Raw genomic sequence first — 22,300 nt, forward strand, 5'->3', positions numbered from 1 at the left:
TCAGAGACCACAGTAATGTTAGCATGAGGACCAGGTGGAATAAAGTCAGGGTTTAAGTGCATTTATTTTCAGAGAATTAGTAAAGGATGGGATGGAGTGAAGGTTAGTTCTTCCTTTGGTCTTTCAGGTCTAATTTTGACTCACCAGCTCTATAAATGCTTCTTAGGAACACTAGGTACTTAATAGAAGCTAAACAACCTCTCCATGACTTATTTATGATTCTGAAAAATGAATCTAGGGAATCAAAGTCATAAATCTCTGTATAACTGCCTTCCAAAGGAAATGATTTCTTGAATGATTTTTATTGGAATAGTAGATCCAATGCATATATCCAGAGATGCAACAAAGCTTCTCAAGATGGAAACAGAAAAACGAGTTAAAATATTAGAACAGAGAAAACAGAACTATGTGGTCCTCTTTTTGAAATCCTAATGATCCAACAATGGCTTGCTGTGTTCACAAAGCATCTTTATGTGTATTATCCCATTTGAAACCCAGAACAATGCAAGAGATACACCGGGAAGATAACTTAAGGTCAAAGAACTCATCAAGTATTTTGCCAGAGATCAAAACAGTGAGTGGAAATAAATAATATTTTCCAGCATTTCCTATATGTAGGCATTTGATACAACATTCAGAATGACAAAGGTAAATTACATCCAGATTGACTAACGTCCTGCCAATCAAGAAGACTTTATTTATCATACTGTTCTATCAAAAATATTGCTGTTCAATAAAACTTTAAATTGTATTCTTCATAACTGATGGACGGTAATTAACTACAAGAAGCCAAAGGCAGGAATAGAAGCAGGTTTCCTAAATACTGATTATTCTATAATATTCCAAGACAAGGAGCTGGAGCCTGTATTAGATCACTTTAGACCCACAAGTGATCTAGTTTTGTAGTCTCTTAGAGGAGTTGGAAAGATAAACTCTCCTAGCCGTTCTTCTTTCTGGTCATTTGTCCGGCCAGAAAAACCCAGCTGTGTACACACAGATGAGGGTCTGTATGAGTTAGGGTCTCTGGTGAGGAGACAAAAACCACAGCACGGTGGACTTCGGCTGTGTCCGCTTGGCCAGGCTGCAGCGATTCAACCTAGGTGCTGCCGTGGAGGTATTTTGTAGCTGTGGTTAAAGTCCGTAATCAGCTGACTTTAAAGCGAGGGAGATAAAATCTGGGTGGTCCTGATTCAGTTTGCTGAAAGGCCTTACGAGCAGAGCTGAGGTTTGCCTGATGAAGAAATCCTGTCTGTGGACAGCAGCTCAGCCATGGCCAAGGGTGCCAGGCTGCCCTAGGGAGTTCAGCCTTGCCTAGCCAGACCCCACATTCATGTAAGCTCATTCCTTGTTATAGATAAACAAACAAACAAACAAACAGTGAGAATTTAATACAAGTATTTGTTAACTACTTAAACAAGTTGTTAACTGGGTCAATGGAAGGGTAAAGCAGAGAATACTGAGACAGCACAGAGTTAGCAACAGAAGAGGCAGTTACCACCACTAGTTCTCAGGGCACAAAGGGGAACGTGAGGCTGGAATTATTAAAATTGGGAAATTTATGCCAGCCTGGGACAGCCCTCTGGGAAGCAATGCTGGCTGACAGCTGCTGATGTCTGCATAGGCATTGGAAGGCTGGTTTGGAGAAGGGGGGGGGAACTGTAAATCGGCTTCAGCTGCTGCTTATAGAAAGGCGCTGTGAGAGGGAAGAGGCCAGGATAGGGTGATGCCGACGGGAACTGCCGACAGGTAGGGAGCAAACAGGAAACAGCATGTCCACCCGTTCTGGAGCCTTCCAGTCTCCTCCTTCCTTATGTTTGGGAAACTAACAAGCATCCAGCTGACAAAGCAAAAAAAAAAAAAAAAAAATGTGTTGCATCTGAAGCAAACGTTCAGAAAGATAAAGGTAAATTAGATTCAGGCTGATTAATTTCTTATCAATCAAGAAGACTTGACTTAATGCACTATTCTGTCCAAGCAGGTATGTTAGGCACAGAGACAAAGTAGCTTAATAACTGAACAGGGTATATGTATCTCTCAGAATATATATAAGTGAAAAAGCTGTGTTTTCCCAAAGAAGAACCAAAGAAAGTATGTAAGTGGATATATCTGCAGCATACCACTTCTTAAGTCTTCTACCTTCCTAAATATAGATAAATCAAAATTATTTCCCACCACATTTCATTCTTTTCCAAAGCAGCCATTTGGGGGCACCTGGATGGCTCAGTTGGTTGAGTGACTTGATTTTGGCTCAGGTCATGATCCCAGGGTTTGGGATTGATCCTCGGCTTTGGGCTCCACACTGAGTGTGGATCCGGCTTAACTCTCCGCCACCCCCCCCCCCCCCCCCCGTCCTTCCCCCACTCTCTCCCTCTCAAATAAATAATTGCCTCTATCAATCCACTGGAGTCAGCAATAGTCATACTAATTGCCAAAACGCTTTAAGAAAAATACTCAACCAAACTAATTATATTCTTGGTTTGGGTTAGAAGTGGGACAGAGTAGGAGTATACACTAGCTACTCAGGGGTTGTACAATGTCCCAACTGTGAGTAGGAAGTGCCACAGGAATAGGAAACATGATAAAGTCGTAAATATTAGAAAGTGAGAAATGGCCAGACTGGGAGACCAACTTGGCATAAAGAATGAGGAAAGAGGAAAATCTGCATGACCCTGAGGTGGTTTGTGTTTTGTTTTGAGCAAAACGAGGCAGAGACAATCACAAAAGCAGCAGCAGCTCACTGAGTGTGGCTCACAGATGTTTGCAGCACAAAGTCTCCTGTGTGCCTTCAACATCAGCCTGAAGTTCCTTGAAAATGCCGTGTTCATGTGCCTGTAACTCTTCATGGGTTCTGCCTTCTGCCTGAATGCTTTTCTTTCCTTATCTTTCCATGAGAGACTTGCCTAAACTTCCAGTTGGTTCAATCTTCTCCTCAGTAACACCTCCTGTAACCCAGGGCTGCAGCACTGCACAGCCCCAGGAGAGTATTCACATTTGTTTTATGTAACTGTTGTCCCTGGGAGTTATGCGACCTGACAGTCTCCCTCTGATCTCCCCTAGGCATCAGACATGGTGCTTCCTCTTCTTTCCTTCCTTCCTTCCATCCTTCCTCTCCTTCCTTCCTTTCTCCTTCCCTCTCTCCTTTCCTCTCTCCCTTCCTCCTTCTCTCTCTTTCTTTATATATAGGTAGATATATGTCTCTATCTCTACCTACCTACCTACTTACCTACCTACCTACCTACCTACCTATTATTATCAGTAATCTAGGGCTGCTATAACAAAACATAACACAGAGCACAGCATGGGTGGTGGAAACAACAGAAATTTATTTTCTCACAGTTATGGAAGCTGGAAGACAAAGATCAAGGGGCTGTGCTGTCATGGTTGATTTCTGATGAGGCCTCTCTACCTGGCTTGTAGACAGCCACCTTCTCCCTTCCTCCTTACATGACCTCCTTCTGGGTACACTCTGAGAAAGAGAGATCTCTGGTGTCTCTTCCTCTTATTAATAAAGATACAAGCTCTGGAAGAATGAAGCCCATTCTTTATGAACTCATTAACCTTAATCACTTCCCTGAAGGTCCTATCTCTAAATACAGTCACATCAGGGGTTAGGGCTTGAACGATGAATTTTGGGAAACACAATTCATTCTATGACACTAAGTATCTATATTTGTTTCATGCCTGTTCACCCCTCGAGCCTGATTATACAGAGTATAATGTTTGTACCTAATTGAAAGGCTGGCACAGCTCCTTTAGAATGCACATTTGGAAGAATTAGCTGATTTGGATGAAAGATAATAAATTCAACATTACACATATAGATCTTAAGATGATGGTAGGACAGTGTCTAAATGGGGAATTGGAAGGAGGAACAGAAGCCCAGAATAAAAAGTGAAGTTGAAGATGCATTTGAGAAAGTTTAGAAACAGAAGTCAACATAACCATTGGCACATTGGTACAATCAAAACAACAGATTCTACCACATTCTTTTATTGTAGCTCCTGTCATTGTTCTGGCATTCAGTTCTTGAGCTCGCCACTAAACTGAAATTCTTTCATCTAATGAGGGCAGTGTGCAGGGGAATGGCATTGGCTCAGTGGAATTCATTTTCTTCATAAAAATTCAAGCTTAACTCCACACTGCTTTGCCAAAGGGTGCCATGACAGTGAATCCACATGCCTTTCCCATGGTGTTCTCCACTTCCCCAACATGTCAAACTGTCTCGTGATAATGCCTCACTAATTTTATGAGATAAGATGGTTTATTACATTGCTTTTTAAACCTATTAGGAAAAAGCAGATTTTATTGTAGGAAAAAAAAATCTCCAGATTTGACATTCCACATCTTCTTTCCAATTAATGGTTAATTAAGATTTAAATTCTATTCAATCATCCCCACCTAGTTTTGTACCATCATAAATCCTTTGACTGGATAGGCTGTGATGCAGATAAACCACAGGCATAGGTCAGAGTGAAGAAAAAAGAAATGGTATCTTATATGATTTAATGCCATTCAGTTGCAATTATTCATGTAAAACTGGATATAAATGGACTTATTCTACATTGGGCATTTAGGATTTGCCTTTTAATAGTCATTGGCATAAGTATGTAAGTTCAGAGTGTTCACTAGTGAATGGTGGTGTATGATTATTTGCGGAATGACATATCACTTGGAAAGAAAAAGGAGAGCAGCAGCATATTGAATAAATAACAGAATTTATTACTTATTTATTTAATTTATTTTAGAGAGAGAGTGTGTGTGAGTGGGGCAGAGGGAGAGAGAGAGAGAAAGAGAGAGAGAGAGAGAATTTTATATTCTCTCTTCATATTCAGAGTAGAGCCCCAGTGTGGGGCTTGATCCCACAACTCTGGAATCACGACCTGAGCTGAAATCAAGAGTTGGGCACTCAACCTACTGAGCCACCCAGACTCCTCTAGAAAACAGAATTTTAAAAGTTATTTTTAGCAAACACTAATTTGAATAGTATCCAAACGCCTAAATTTCATCAACTCCATTTTTCACTTTTATATAGTGTTGCAATATTATACCTTATTCTGATGATAAGAAAGAATACCGAAGCGGTGGTGCATTTAAGATGTTATTGTCTTTTGGTGATGTCTATGAATCCCCATTTTACTTTTTAGAGAGTTTACATTGGCTCCCATGTGACTGATACTCGATTTTATAATATTTAAGATTTATCTGTCTCTTTACTGACATCTACCTTCTAGTTGAAATCTTTTTATAGGAGTTTTCATTAGCGGTTTTGTAAAACTATTATTTCTCTATTATTTATCTCATTTTTGCTTGCCATTTATGCAATCATAGGAAGTCAGTAATGCTTTGAATCATGGCTTGCAATATATATCATTTATACAGCAATCTTATAACAAGAAGACTGTAGCAAACAGAATGGCGTCAAGAACATTAATCAATTTGTGATATTATTCACTCGGGCTTCGTGAGACAGCTGCCCAACTATGTGTACTGGGATCTTTCGGATTTGTAGGCGACCGAGACTAACCTCATGAGAACTGACCGTATCTTACACCACAGATTATCTCTAAGACAGTCATATCACTTGAGACTCATTTCGTTTTAGCCAATATTACTTATTTGTATCTCTGGACAAAGGCCCAAATGTGGAAGCTATCTTAAGCTGCGTTTCTAGTGCTTTAGCAGACTTGTATACCAGTATTGGCCACGAATGTCATGTCCTAGTGTCAAATAATAACAGAAGAGTTTAAAAAAATATATTTAAAACCAAGACTACAAGCTAGTGACAGGGATTTCTATCGGTAACTAGCTTTTGGTTGCAAGGCATAGGTTCCTTAGAACAATGGTTTCTAAATGCCCACCCACAGATCCATTTGGTTTCACAGGGCTTCCTTTCATTAGTCTGTAGTAGAACAAAACAACTACGGGCAGCACAATACATCTATCATAGAATTAAATTTATCTCATTCAGAGGAGAGTTCTTCTACCCCAGATGCACGTCTTTTGGTGTTAAAATGGTTTTGTATCATGAAATGTCAATAAAGACGGTATGAGATTTTATTTATTTGTGCCTTTTGTCATGTTTTTTAATGACAGAAACTGGCACCCCTACACGCATCCTCCATTTTATATGAAATTGTACTTATCTCAAGAATCTTACAGTTTGGAAGCTGCTCAGTGCAGGGATCCCTCAGGAGCCTTTTGAGATCAGCTATCCCCTTCGCTCTCCAACACACAGCCCCTTCCCAGCCGCAGGTTCATGCCACAGAAACACCAGAGTGTTCTTACAGAATCTTGCAAACAATAGGAGAGAGCCTGCCCCGAGCAACAAATGTCTTCCTTCTAGGCAATTCTAGCCGTAGCATGGGCCATCAGAAGGGTGGCTTGTCATCTAGAAGAGCAGTCCGGTGTGGGAGATAACCTTGTCTAGAGAAGGAAGAGAGAAGGAATCTACTTCTGTCTTTCCTTAGGCAAGGACAAAATTATCTCAACTCTTCTTAGTTCACTTTAAACCTCACATCCCATTTACAGAAAAACATGATAGGATTCAGAAAGCTTTTGTGGTTTGTTTATGGTCTCATAGTGAGGGGTAGACTTAGAAATCACAAATCTCTGACTTTTCTGAGTTGCAAGCGACAGCTTTTAAGAAAAGAATCTTGGAGGGAAGACTTGGAAATAATCCGCTGAGGCATACAGATGGCAAACAACTCAAGTAAATGTTATGGGGGTTGTGAGAATGAAGCATCTGAAAACGTAACTATTATTGGTGAAATATTACCCTAATCTATTATTTCATGAAATGATCCTTGTGTTTACCCATGCCCTGAAACATTCTGCATCCATCTGCAACATTTAGTCTGCTGGAGATAAATAGCTTCTAGTCTCCCTACTTAGTTCTACATGGTTAAATGACTCCTTCAGTTCACAGCTATTTTTTAATTAAAGGAAATGCATGTTCCCCTCTGGCCATGGTTCTCAACACTGAGAAACGTCATGTAACAGAATCGAGGCAAATTTCCCCCTACAACCAAAAGCTTTGTGATCACGCCGTTTTCTAGGGATATTGGGTCTGGCGGTTCTGTGGCTAACGGACCTGTGCTGCCTTTTCCAAGAGAGAAGAAGCAGACGGCGTGTAAGATTTGCTGAATGAAAGAACAGTTGGGGAACACAGGTAAACAGGTGGGGTTACCTTAAAGCTGTCCCCTCATCCTGCTCTGCAATATGGGTGCAGTGCAACAAAGCACTGTCTGCGCCCTACCTACAAAAGACTTAAACCTGAAGGCTGATTTAGAACGCGATTTTGAGTGGTCCATTTTACTTCCCACTGCTTTCTTCAATACTCTTAGTTTTCTTTTCTCTTGCGAAGTATTCTGGATGTTATTAATTTGTGGTTGTGAGGTCTAAAGATTGTTATTACACTGTTGGCTGTTATAGCTCAGATTCAAACAGGCCCCGAGAGGCTGTTATTCTCAGCAAAACTAGTCTGTCTAGATTTTATCTGGGTTGCAGGTGTTTGCAAAAATCAGCCTTCAGAGTAAGTCCTTTTATTAAGATTTCTCGTTTTGCCTTGTGCATTTGTTTTATTTCGCCCGCCCCCGGGGAACATTTAATGAGCAACAAGTATAAAGTTGCTCCCGAGCCCCAGCGAGTTCCCCCTTCAGGAGCCTGGAAGTTTGACATTTTGTTTTGACTTTGAATTGGAAAGCCAGAAAGAGGGAACCAGGTCGGTGTTGTGGAAAATAGCGTGTGGGAAGTGACTACCACAGAGGCCAATGCCGGTCTCAGTTTGGATTAGTCAGTTTATTTCAATGAACAAGCCTATGAAACAAGATGAATATGTTTGAATATTTGGAGAAATGAGAGCCCTGAATAAAGAACTTTAAATACTGCTGTCTGTGCAAACTAGTCTTTCTGGAGGAAAAGGGGAAATGAGGTATTCAAAAGGGAGTTGCTGACTGCTGCATAACCCTAAACCATGAAGATGCTCTACAGTGTCATTGCCGTATCCACAGAAGGGACTGAGAGCTGGAGTGCTACCAAGGACCAAGAGGAAAAAGTGCCGTATACATGAGGAAATTGAGGGGAAGTGAATACTGTAATAAGACACTGTAAGCCATTTTGTGAGTCAGGCTCTGCTGTCCCAGTCTTGCCTTGTACAGCTCCTTATAGCTGGATGATCTGGCTTGGCTTCAGGCATCCCCATTCCTGGGCCAATCCTGAGAGAGGGAGGAAATGCAGCAGGAGCGCCACAGTCCCTGTGAACTGGGAAGTGCAATTGATTTGGAATCTTCGATGTGACTTCCATACTCTGTATTCTGCCCTGCTGTCCTGCCTGGTGCTCTAACCTTTCTGGAAAAAGAGAGTCTTCTACCCCTAGTCTGTTTGACTTGTGTCTTCGTGCCCTCCCCTACTTGGGTTGACCAGGGGAGTGGACCTAAGAATAGAGTTTGTCTCTTTCCTACCTCCTGACAACTAGTAGGGGGTCCTATCCAACATGAACAGTCTTTCACAGTGGCATCCAGTTCTGACACCACTCCTGCCTCCCAAAAGCCTGACTTTCCTTGGACCTATGAGAAACAGCGTACCAAAGTGGTTAATAATGCAGGTTACTGCCTGGGTTCCAATCCCCGCTCCATCATCTACTAAAGCTGTTTAGTTGTAGTTATTCAACCTATCTGAAATCTCAGTTTTCTAACCAGGAGCATAGAAGTAATAATATACTTAACCCTTTGAGTTGGAAAGAAAATCAACTGAGAACATAGTAAATTCTTGGGAAGAATGAGTGACAGTTATGCTGACGGTTTGCTATCCCCGTACTCAGTATGTCTGATCAAATCCCCCATTTTGAATGTCTGTGATTATTTGGACCGGCATACAACTAAGGAAGTACAACAAAGATCATATTACTGTATTGCCCAGCTGCCTCTTCGGGTGCACAAGGAGATTACTAGAGATGATAGTAATTTGGGGAAGAAATGCTTTAATATACATATTTTTTACTTTCGAAAGTGACCTTTTAGAAAATTTGAAATAACATTAGACACAAGAGGCAAAAAGATTGCTACACAGAAATACCAATATACCCTTTATCCGGAGATCCTTTCAAGTTTTGCTCATTGTCCCAGCCATGTCCAGGGATATGACAACATGGACAATAGCACCATTCCCAGATTCCGTTTGGCACCCAGCTGTCATGTGTCTCTAGGTTCCTTCAACTGGGGGGCAATTTCTTAGTCACATCTTGACCTTCACGACCTTGACATTTCTGAAGTTGCTGGGCATTTCTTTCGTAGAGTTTTTCTTATTGTAGTTTTGCTTACTGTTTCCTCCAGAAGAGAACCACATTATGCATTTTTGGTGAGTATATTGCAGAAGGGAGGTAGGCAGTGTTCTCATTGACTTCTACCAGGTGGCACATGTCCCATTACTGAGGGCACTAATTTGATTCCTTGATAAATACAATGTCTGTGAGGATTCTCCTCTGGAACATTACTTTGGAGTTACTAAGCATTTTTCTGTGGAGCGACTTTTGTTTCATGCAAATGCCCCATTCTTCAGCACACTTTCACCACTAGCTACAGTAGTCATTGAATTTATTATCACCATAATGCATAGAAGTGGTGGTTTTCAAATTACAATACTTTTCCTGTATTTATTATTTGATAGTAAAGAATAGTTTCTTTAATCTCTACTTATTTGTATTAGTTCAATGGCTTAGTTTCTTTAATCTCTACTCATTTTTATTAGTTCAATGGTTTATAACCCACCAATATGATTATTTATTTTGATGCTTAAATGTTTAGGAACCCCTTCGAACTAGATAATTTCTCCTAACGTGTTTCCTTCATTCTTTCAGGACTTCCTTTGTTTTTGGCACAAGATGTTCCAAGTTCATTTTCTACTTTCCTTGACCCTAATTGGGATAAGCTACTTCTCCATGAAGGCTGGGTTCTTTTAGTGGAGAATAGTATGTAGAAATAGAAACAGAAATAATAGAAACCAGGGTCTGGATGTAAGGTATGTTCATTGATACTGGGGCCTTGATGTCTGACGTGTGCCTTTCACTTACATTTCCTATTAAATCTCTTATTTCATTCTACACTACCGAATTTATAATTCATTTGAATCTTCCTCTGTTCCATATTCGTATTTACTTCTTCATCAGTGAGAAACCAAGCCCCGTCATCCTCAATATATTTGCTTATTTGCTCAATCCCCTTATGTAGGCAAGTTCCCAGCTTACCAAGTTTCCTCACCCCCACCCCCAACCCTGATACTCCATCGTGGCACAACCACCATTACTGGACCTGCCTGATGTCAGGAAGGAAGGAAGGGAGAGAGGGAGGAAAGAAGGAGGAAGGGAAGAAAACAGAAGATTAACAGAATTGTCTTAATTTGGTCATGGTTTCAATGGGTGCTTATATTACTTAAAACATTCCTAAAACTACCGGTAAGTTTTACTTTTGTTGATCATTCTGTTCCTATGAAATTGCTGTTGGTTTTGTCTTTTGATTATTATTTGGTTCCTCTCACATTCTTTGTCATGACCAGGTTCTCAGACACTGAAAGTAATAATGGGAGGGAGAGGTAATCAGTTTGGTAGATCATGCACACAAACCTTGGACCTTTCATTGTGCCCGGATGATAGAGTACTGACAACTCTGAACGAAATCCTATGGTGTGTGTGTGTGTGTGAGTGTGTGTGTCTGGGGAAGGAAGCAGAGACTAGTTTGTCAAAGGAATGGTAAGGTCTATTTCCGAAAGAAGGAAGAAAAAAAATGTGTATCTTCTTTTCAATCCACATCTCTCTCCTGATTCGTTGTGACAGTCTCCAAACTCATCTTTACCTTTGATCTTCTTAGCTTTTTTAGTGGAGGCCATTCATTATTCTCCACCAAGCTGACAACACTTCTTTATCCTCTACCACTCTGGGTGAAATTTGCCTGGTGGGCATCTCCATTGTATCATTAATGGCACTAATTTGAATTTTGTCGTTATCAAGAAACTCTGAAGTTCTCCGGAAGAGCAATCTTTTGATTCACTTTCAATCCCAAGCCTAAAAGTACCTCGAATTTAATAAGTGCACAATAAACATTTGCTGAATGGATAAATTAATGGATGTATGAGAGTGACCTAAGGAAGCTAGAGTTAGATACTGTCATCTCTTCCTTGGCAAGTTAGTATTTACAGTTGATTATTTTGGAGCAAGGTTCAGGAGTCTGCGTTTTTAACTAGAGTCCCCAAGTGATTCTACTTAGGTCACACTTCAGGAAAAATTGAGATATGCTTCCATGTTCTTGATTTCAAATTTTAAAAACTAACTTCATTCTCCAGTGCCACCATTAGAGCACTTTCTTGAGCGTTGAAGACACTAAATGATTATATGTTTTAAGAGGCATTGGGGTGCAACCCTGATTACCTATTAGCCTTCCGGGATGCACATTAACACAGCATTATTTTCCTTCCACTGTATCATGTAGGCCACTTAAATATTTCTTTACATTCTTCCAAATAGCTCTTCACTACCTATGCATTTCACAGCTGAATCTAAAGTGAAATTTCCCATTTCTAAGAAATACGGACATACAGTTACTCTCGATTTGTAAAATGCAATAAGCAACCTTTTAGGATTACAAAATTGTTAATGCATGAGAACAAAGGCAATGGGCTTAAAAGTATTGACACCTAAAGGACATTTACAGATAACCTGGTCTCATAGACTATGCACAGGACTAGATAAGTGGCAAATGTGTTTGTTTTTTTTTTTAATTTTATTCATTTATTTTGAGAGAGAGAGAGAGAGAGCACATAAGGGGCAGAGAAAGAGAGGGAGAGAGAAAGAATCCCAGGCAGGCTCCATTCCATCAGTGTGGAGCCCTATGAGGGGCTCAAACCCAAGAGAACTGTGAGATCATGACCTGAGCTTAAGTCAGACACTTAACCAACTAAGCCACCCTGGTGCCCCAACATGTTTTATTATCATGGCATATTTTTTTTTCCTTTCTAAGTATTCAGGCTCATATTAATAGATTATATAGTTTTCTGCATGACGGGATTGCTTTATATACTTTCTAACTAAGTGATCCCATAAGGAAAACCAAGATTTATTCCCACTTATATCCACATTTTGTTCAATAAAAAAACAGAGAGTGGTGAAAGTTATGTATGAATTGCATGTTCTCTTTGTCTAATAAGATGGACGGTGTCTGTGTTTGAAGAAACATGATAAGAAAAAGCAGGCTTGTTTATGACTGTGATGTCTATAGGTATGAACATGTCAACTGGTGAGAGAAGAGTCTGCACTCGTTCCTGTGGGAGGATTCACTCTGGAGAGCGGGAATCTTCAGTGACAAGGTTTTACCCCAGGTCAGATCGGCCAGGCACTTGGCTTCTTGCCATTCTACTTAAGTGGCTGAAGTAGGGAGGTCAAGGCCATGGCCACCACTTCAAAGCCCCAGAGCCAAGCTCTGGGCCTCTCACTGAACCAGTCACATCCCATTTTCACATCTGATGCAAAGAGTTGTCTGTTCCATTCACCTGCTGGCCTTTGCATTTTATCATTATATTTTACAGCCTCTATTCTTCCCATGTCTCCTCTTTCCCTCTGCACATGGAAGTTTACAACAGAGCCCCAGGGCCCTCAATAAGTGGATCATGCGCTCAAAGTATGATGCCTATTTGGCAAGAGGAGTTTGAATTGCACTCCTCCTACACCGATTTACAGAAAGGAAAGAAAGGACGTTATCACAGATAAAATCTGTGGATTAATCTTTCTCTCTCTCTTTCATTCTTATTTGAGAGGGGAAAAGGGGGCCACATTTTAGAGAAATGGAGTCAGAGAAAGAATTTTGTAAAGTCTATCACAATAGAAAAAGTGGAAATAAACCACGTATACACAGTAATAGCTACTGCAGAAGTGACTAATCTAGTATATCTCTATCATTGCTCAAACAATGACACAAAAATTCTACCACAGCCACAATGTTTATAGAATTTTGAGTGTCAAGCAATGCCAAAGCAAAGTGAAATTGAGTCACAAGCAGCTATTAGTCAATAAAGGTTACTCTCTAGATGGTGCGTTCTCCTAAGGGGATCTCTGCATTAGTGGCTATGGTTTCAGAGTCCGGTTATCCCTGAAATTCTCTGCCTGTGTTAATAGATGTTTATCCTCAGTCACCAGTTTATTCAGTAGACTGTTGTGTGCATGTGGTTACTGATGAGTGTTTAATCAGTGCTCACTAAACTGGCAGAATTTGGCTCCAGTAACAGTAATGCTAAGACAGTTCATTAAGAACAACAGGGACCAAGTACATTTCTTTCATCCTTGAGTATACCTATTCAGCCATGACGAACCAGTCGGGCTGGTAGTCAATGAAAAAAAGAGAAAAAGCCTAGCTTACATTAGTCTTTATTCTGCTAACTTGTTTTCCACAGATCAGGCGATGCCACTGACATTCCTCAGGGGAATTAGCAATGCAATTGCCACTTAATTACAGTGCTCTATCACAGATCAATTTTTACTTTAGAGGATTATGCTGGGAAATGTGCCTTAGGAGTCTTGTTTCTCTGTACATATCGAGAGAGTTTCTCTTTGCTATCTTAAAATAAACATTTCACAGGAAAGATAGACTAAGGCTGTTTGTATCAGAAAAGCCAGAGCTGTCAAAGCTCCCTTAAATTTGATTTCTCTGGAAATGGAAGCATTCACAGAACCACAGGACTGGGAGAAATTTAGAGGAAGCTGCTCACCATGAAAGAGAGAGAGAGGAAATGCTCAAAGCTTGTCTTCAGTGAGCAAGGAAAGAAAAGACAGGCATGTTTTCTTGGAGAAAGGGAGAGAGGGTGTTTTTTGCTTCTTCCTAGCTCGGATCCCAGATCAGATTATTCCCCAGAATGCATCAAAATCCATTAAGAGACTATCTCTCGTAGCAGATTTGGGCAAGATTTCATTAATGAATGGAAGCGTAGTTAAAGCCATCTTCACCACTAACTTGCTCTGTAACCTTGGACAAATTTCTTAGTATCCTGGTACATCAGGTTCCTCATCTATAAAATGGGAATAATATTAGTATATACTTACAACAGAAAAGTTTGTTATAAATATTAAAGAAACGAATGTGCATAAAGCTTAGCCTCTTGGTCAGACTCTTATTGTTTGGTTGATTTTTTTTTTTTAGTAGAAGTTAACATAAATTAACTTTTTAAAGTTAAAATGTATTTGACATATGACATTATGTACATTTAAGGTATACATGTTAATTTGCTACATTTATAATATTTAATATGTTTGCCATTGTAGCAATAGTCAGCACCTGTATCACATCACATAATTATCATTTCTCATTTTAATAACCTCTTTTAATGTTTAGGCTTAGCATTGCAACTCTCAATTATATTACTAAACTGTAATTCTGTCATTCTTTTGTTCCTCTTCAATGGTAATTTTTGCCAGCAGTTTGATTTTTTCTATCAGTTCTTCCTCTAGTGATTTATTTAAAAAATCAGAATTGTGAAAAAAAATTGAGAATTGATAAATTTAATTTTAACCGGACAATTTATCTTACAGAGCAAAACCATGTTTTTGGTACACGTAGGTAAGGGCAAGTAAAGAAATTAATATTTACTAAGTTCCCTCAACATCTACTACATTTCCATATGGTAGATGATAAAATTTCTTTCCACAGTGAAAAAAAAAATCAGGCTCAGGGAGGTAAAATGGCATTTTTTTTAAAATTTTTTTTTTTTTCAACATTTTTTTATTTATTTTTGGGACAGAGAGAGACAGAGCATGAACGGGGGAGGGGCAGAGAGAGAGGGAGACACAGAATCGGAAACAGGCTCCAGGCTCCGAGCCATCGGCCCAGAGCCTGACGCGGGGCTCGAACTCACGGACCGCGAGATCGTGACCTGGCTGAAGTCGGACGCTTAACCGACTGCGCCACCCAGGCGCCCCTAAAATGGCATTTTTAATGCATCAATAATTTTCTAAGCTTTTCAATGATAAGGACCTTTCCAAAGACGTAAAAATATCACAGATCACCTCGTCACGATAGTCATAAGCGTTGTTATTGTTGAATGAGAATAAACATAGTGATAATAGTTGAGTATAATTGTATATTATATGAAGTATAATTGTAGCAAAATAAAAATGAAAAAAGCAGCTTATATTTTTATTCAGCCTATAAATTATGATGTACACATTAGTCCAAACCTAGACTTCTTGCAGTAACTCTGTGTGGACCTCCAGGGCTTTTTAATCAACAGTTTTAGGAACCTCACCCTATATAATTATGTATAATTGTAATTATTAATTATTATAATCATTGATTATATAATCATACTATTGATTATATATTATTGTATTATTGCTTATTATGTAATTGGTTATATGATCTAATCATATAATCATTGACTATGTAACATGTTTCACAGCAGTTTTGAAGCATTTTTAAATATTTGGTTTTTTCACAATTTCATTTAGGTTAAGTTTACTAACAATATAATATTTATATAAATGAGATTTAATAAATATCAACTTGAATGGATGTCTTTCATTGCTATTAAAATAAACATTTACTCACGTAGAGTATGTGTGTTTTAGGGAATATTTTTGTGGGGCCTCACATTAACAAGAAAAACAGTTTTATAAGGCAGGGAGTAACAATTTTAGATTCAACCATTAGTCAGAAAGCTTTTTGTAAACAAATCTGCTTTATATTCTAGTCACAGTAACATTATGAAATGAGTAGTTATCATAAACATTGATTTAAAAAATCACCAGTTTGGGGTGCCTGGGTGGCTCAGTTGGTTAAACATCCAACTCTTGATTTTGGCTCAGGTCGCCATCTCATGGTTCATGAGTTCGAGCCCCCTATTGGGCTCTGTGCTGACAGTGCAAAGCCTGCTTGGCATTCTCTCTCTCCCTCTCTCTCTGTTCTTCCCCCATTTGCATGCTCTCTCTCTCTCTCTCTCTCTCTCAAAATAAATAAAAAAATAAATTCAAAAAAATCACCAGCTGATGAATTCCTTTTGTTTGATCTGCTTTAAAGTTCTGAGAAGAACTGGAAATTTCATCCCCTCTGACTCTATCTTATCTTATCTTGTATCTTATCTTATCTTGTATCTTATCTTATCTTATCTCTTATCTATCTATCTTCTCTATCTTTTAAGTAGGCTTTGAGCCCAGCCCAGAGCCCAGCTCGGAGCCCAGCATGGTGTCTAAACTCATGACCCTGAGATCAAGACCTGAGCTGAGATCAAGAGTCAGACACTTAACAGACTGTGTCTGTATTACCTGATATGACTGACAGTGTTGACTTTCAGATACCACCTCTTTTTTTTTTTTTTTTTTGAAGCAAGAAGGCAAAACACAGTAAAATACATACTGTAGCACTTCCTTTACTTTTGTTCTTTCCATTTGTATAATTTATGTAGATAGACCATAAGAAACAGAATATAATAAGACTACTGCACCATACTTTCCTAAAAGCAGTTGACAAAATCCATACATTAAGAGAACAAAGCAGTATTGTCTCATGACAAATGACTATCCTGACATGTATAAAGCAGAGTAAGCTACTAAACTTGTATAATTTACTCAGTTAACAACTAATTGCTTCTTTTTTGTTAGGAGTTTGCCACCAGAACACAGGTCTTAGGAAAACATCACTAAATTTGAGCCAAAATGGAAAAGGAAAAGACTCATATCATATTGCTATCATTGGACATGTAAATTCCAGCAAGTCTATTACTACCAGCCATCTGTTCTACGAATGTGGTGGAATCAACAGAATAACCATCAACATTTTTGAGAATGAGACTGCTAAGATGGGAAAGTCCACTTTAGATATGCCTGGGTCTTGGAAAAACTTAAAGCTGAGTGTGAATATTGTATCACCACGGGTCTCTTCTTATGGAAATTTGAGACCAGCAAGTATGTGGCCATCACTAATGCTCCAGGACACAGAGACTTGATCAAAAACATGATCACAGGCATATCTCAGGCTGACAGTGCTGTTCTGACAGTTGCTGCTGGTATTTGTAAATTTGAAACTGGTGTTTCCAAGATTGAGAAGACCAATTAGCATGCCCTACTGGCTTACGTGTTGGGTTTGAGACAACTAACTGTTGGCCTTAACACCATGGATTCTACTGAGCCACTCTTCAGTTAGAAGAGAAATGAAGAAGTCAGGCTCTACATCAAGAAAAGTTTCTATAACGTTAGCACGGTAGCATTTGTGCCCATTTCTGGTTGCAATGGTGGAACATGCTGGAAATAAGTGCTCAAGATGTTGGTTCAAAAAATGGAAATTCGCTATAAAGATGGAAGTGCCAGTGGTGCTACACTGCTTGAAGTTCTGGAAATATCCTGCCACCAGCTCATGCAATTGACAAGTCCTTCATCTGTCCCTTCAGGTTGTTTATAAAATTGTTAGTATTAGTATAGCTGCTGTGGGCTGCATGGAGACTAGTGTTCAAAACCAAGCGTAATGGGGCACCTGGCTGGCTCAGTGGGGTGGAACATGCAAATCTTGATCTCAGGGTCGTGAGTTCAAGCCCCGGCATAGAGCTTACTTAATAAAAGAAAAATAAACCAGGCATAACAACCATCTTCACTTTGGTTAACATTACAACTGAAGTAAAGTCAATTGAAAAGCATTTTGAAACTTTGCGCAAAGCTCTGCCTAGGAACACCACGGACTTCAATGTCAAGAACACGTCTATCACAGATGCCTGTTGTGACCATGTGGCTGATAACAGCGAAAATGACTCCACTGATGCAAGCGGCTGTCTTCACTGTTCAGGTGATTATCCTGAACCATTCAGGCCAGATCAGTGGGGACTATCCATGTGAGCTGGAGTGTCACATTGTTCACATTTCTCGTAAGTTTGCCAAGCAGTGAAAGAAGATTGATAGCTGCTCTGGTAAAAAGATGAAAGTTGGCTCCAATTCTTGAAATCTAGTGATGCTACTAACATTGAAATGGTTCCTGACAAAATTGTGTGTGTTGAAAATTTCTGACTATTATCCTCTGGGTCATTTTGCTCTTCCTGATATGATGGAGACAGTTATTATGGGTATCATCACGGCAGTGGACACCATAGGCTGCAAAGTCACCAACTCTGCTCAGAAAACCCAGATTGGCTGAATGAATATTATTTAGAACATGGCACTCTGTCTTGGTTGCTTGTGGAAGAATGTCTCAGAGCCGTTTGTCTCGCTTGGCCATTTCAGTTTAATACCTAAAGACTGGTCAATGATAGAAGTGCTACATAAAACATACAGAAAGGAAGGAATGTTTTCCCGACCATTTTTTTGTGGCAATTTTAAGTTGTTAGATTTTAAAATCAGTACTTTTAAAATAGAAACATCTTGACCAAAATCGGTCAGAGAATTTTGAGACCAATTAAAACAAAGTTTGATAAACCTGTGTCTTCTTTTGGTCAGCACCAAAGCTTCCCATAGAATTTCCTGGGCAAAGATGTAAGGAGAAAATAATGTTGCCCATGATGTATTTCTGGTATTCCATTTGCCAGAACTTGATGAATTGGATATTTTAGAGTTAAATGATTATTCTCAGGGCAGTGATTAAAGTGTTTTTTCTTCATTTACATCTAATAAAGAGGATCATCTCTTGATTTAGATACCCCACAAAAAGTTATGGGAGGGATCTGTCATTTTCGATTTTCACATTTCTTAGGATAGAAGAACTAAGGGTAACTTGTTATGTTATGTATAACTTCATAAGAGGGCCAAAATTCTGCAGTATTAGAAGCCATGTATGTGACATAGAGAATTTAATTTTATGTATTCTATAAATATTTAGTTAACTTGTTGGTACAATCTCTTACACTTAGTTTCCCAGTTCTTAAATGCATTGTCACATCTCCAAATAATGCAGTCAAGTTTATTAAAACAAAAGAGTCTGAATTATAAGGTTAAGTATTTTGGATTGGCCTACTTCTAAGAGTTAATGCTGTCCAGTTTCTAGGAAAATAAAGATACTAAAAGTTGAAAAGTAAAAAGAATAAAAGAATAAAAAGAGTAAAAAAGAATAAAATAATTCTTTTTCTTCTAAGGGTGGAATAGCTTGTTGCATATTAGTACCTTTACCATAAACCAATAGAAAAGCTGGAAAAAAAAAAATCTGATACCACTGAAGAGATATCAAGGCAACTAAGATTTCAAGAGTTAGGATCCTGGAATAAAGAAACAAAAATTAGGGTAAACCCCACATTATAACTAGTCTAAAATTTTTACAACTGCTTTTAAAATGCCCTTAAGGCGTTTTAAGCACTTTAAGATAGGCTAAAAGGACAAGCAGAATGTGGTAATAAGAAATTAGCAAGCTGAAAAGAGATTCCAGCAACTATGTGGGACCATGAAAACAAAAATTACAATTAGGGCCAGTGAAGGACATTCTGACTTCCAGTTTATATCTAAAAGGTATACATTCTAAAAATAAGATCAATCAAAAATAGACTAACCTTCATAAGCAAGTGAAATCCAGCTTTGAATCCTATTTAAACTGCCTCTATTTTAATAGCTTTCCTGAAAGCAAAATTACATACTCTATGAAAAAAGATAATGTCAGTAAGGGCCTCAAATTATATTTGCAATTATATATATAAATTATCTGAAATTCGACAAAAAGTGATCAAGTATGCCACAAGAATAACTAGCCAAAGAAAAACAAAAGCACCAGAGTTAAAAACAGACAATAAGAGTGGATCCATCATTGATTATAGGTATTGGAGTTATCAGTTGTGAACATTCATATAATTGATTGATATATTCAATAAAATAGATGACAAAATGAAGAAATTCAATATGCTATAACTGGAATGTATGAAAATATTCTAATGGAAAACACAAAATTTAAAAATATAGCAAATGGCATAATAAACTTTTTTTAAAGGGTACACATTTAACAGTAATTTACATGCAGCAGAATTGAGAAATATGAACCAAAAATAAAGTCACTAGAAAATATATAGATTAAAGCATGCCCCCCAAAACAAAACAAAACAAAAAAACAAAGAAAAACCCCCAAAAGATGAAAATACAAAAAATACCTTAAGCAATCCATAGGTAAGAAAGAAAAAAGCCCATTACATGTGAAATTGCAGTTTTAGAAGGAAGGGAGAGTGTGAAAAGGCAGAGGCAATTGCTGATGAGATCAGAGCTGAGAATTTTTTTTAAAACTTAGAAACCATAACAATCCACAGATTAGAGAAATTCTATGAATCCCCAGAAGTGTAAATCAAACAAAACTGTACCTAGGAACCTGGGAAATTTATATAAAAATTTATGAAAACCAAAGGCACAAAACAAAAACCCTGAAAGCAGGCAGAGGGCAACAAATCGTATAATACTTTCGGTCCAAAGCCCGACTTTTCCACAGAAATTATGGAGTCAACTAGACAATGAATCACAAATTTTAAAATGTAGAAAGGGATTAACTGCCAGCTTAGCGAAAAGGTCCTTCAAAATAAAGGCACATCAAAGATACTTGCAAAAGCAAGAAAAATTTGGGAGAACCATTACCAATAGCCTCACACTAAACCGAAAGAAAACAAAGGAAAAAACACACACAGGGAATTCTTCAAGTAGAAGAAAAATTATTACAGTTGGAAAGTAGAAATACACAACAAAGTGATGAGAAATGAGACTCAATAAGTACTGGAAGTATAAAATAATAAAGTATTTAAAATATATGTAGAATTAAAGGGCATCAAAATAATAACACCAAGTTTGGAGGGAAATAATGGAATTAATCTAAGATTCTTATATTGCCTGGAATTTAGTATTTGTATTTTTAAAATATTATACCCTATAAGTTAAGGAAGCATGTAGTAATATCTAGGATGATAACTCCAAAAGGTGAAATAATTAACTAATAAGCTAAATAAGGCAAAACTGAAATGAAAAAAATGATATCAAGAAAGTAAGAAAGTAGAGAAATACATCCATGATGGAGAAACTGGTATTGGCTTATACTCCTATAGTCAACAATTTAAAAAGCTAGGGCAAAAATAAGAGCTGTAAAATTACATTAAAAATATAAAAATTATAAAATTATTAAAATTTATGAAACTTATTGGTGGCTTCTGGATAGCAATTAGCCAAAAGCTATGATATTTGATAGAAGGAAAGCCTATGAAAAGAACCTCATATCTCTCCTGGCTTTCAACTTGAGGAAATTTGCAAAGTACAATGTAAGACCCAATAGAAAGGGATGATCTAGGTGGGCAGAAAAGGGAGGTTGAAATTTGGGGCTGACAAGACAGCCGGGATTTCTGGGCCATAATATTGGATGGGTCAAAACTGCAGAAAAGTAGCCCCAAGAAAAGCTAAACTGAAATTCATCTCAGGCCCCTGAGCATATATATGCTAAAACTCTGGAAGGCATGGCAGAGAAAGGCCGCTGGGAAACTGAGGAACTGAGTGAAGACTTCAGATGTCAGTAGGTGTGGAGAAGATGTAAGTGTTCAGCATAACCAGAATACAGAGACCATGGAGAACACCATGGGCTTTTAAATGAGACTCAAGAAAGAGTAAATTTCAGATCCTAGAAAGAGGTGTAATTAAAATAGACGTGTTCTAACAAAGCCTAAAATCAAGCATCAACAGAGGCATAAAAGATGACCTATCTCACTCGTTAAACTGCCTGAGGAGTAAAACCTAATACTCTTTAGAAGAGTATAACACAATCCATAAACTCTACACTAAATCTTCCACAATCTTTAGCATATAATAATTATTATTGACATTGCCAGAAAACTGAGGGTAAAGAGATACAAGGAAGTAAAAGCAGACACAGAGGATGATCATAGTATTGGAATCAACAGATAAGAATTCCAAAGTTTCTATGATTAATATGTGAGGGAAATAAAGAAGATGAAGAATTTTAGCACAAAATTAGAGTGTAGAAATTGAGTGTTCTAGAAGTAAAAATATTCTATAGTTCAGAGTCTAGTGGATAGTTTTACATTCAAAGGGCACAGCAGAAAACAGGATTAGTAAACTCAAAAACAAATTAATAGAAAATATGCAAACAGAGAAAGTAGAAAAAAAAACAACCCAGAAAACATAAAAATCACATGCATAACTAAAGTCACATAAGGAGAGGAGAGAGAGGACAAGGCAGAACAAATATTTGAGAAAGTAAAGGAAAAACTTTTTTTCCAAATCTGATGAATGACATGTGCCCATTAATCCAAGAAAGTCAGTAATCCCCAAGTAGGATAAAAACAAAGAAAAATACAGCCAGGTATATCATTAGGCAACTGTTAAAGGAAA

General features: G+C 38.2%; 1 pseudogene; it reads left to right on the forward strand.

The window, feature by feature from the left end:
- The first annotated feature begins 8,775 nt into the window (after positions 1 to 8,775).
- On the forward strand, positions 8,776 to 18,146 carry LOC131515489 (elongation factor 1-alpha 1-like; annotated as a pseudogene).
- Positions 18,147 to 22,300: the final 4,154 nt, after the last annotated feature.

The sequence above is a fragment of the Neofelis nebulosa genome, chromosome 6 (genome assembly GCF_028018385.1).
Source record: "Neofelis nebulosa isolate mNeoNeb1 chromosome 6, mNeoNeb1.pri, whole genome shotgun sequence".
In the NCBI taxonomy this organism is placed as follows: Eukaryota; Metazoa; Chordata; class Mammalia; order Carnivora; family Felidae; genus Neofelis; species Neofelis nebulosa.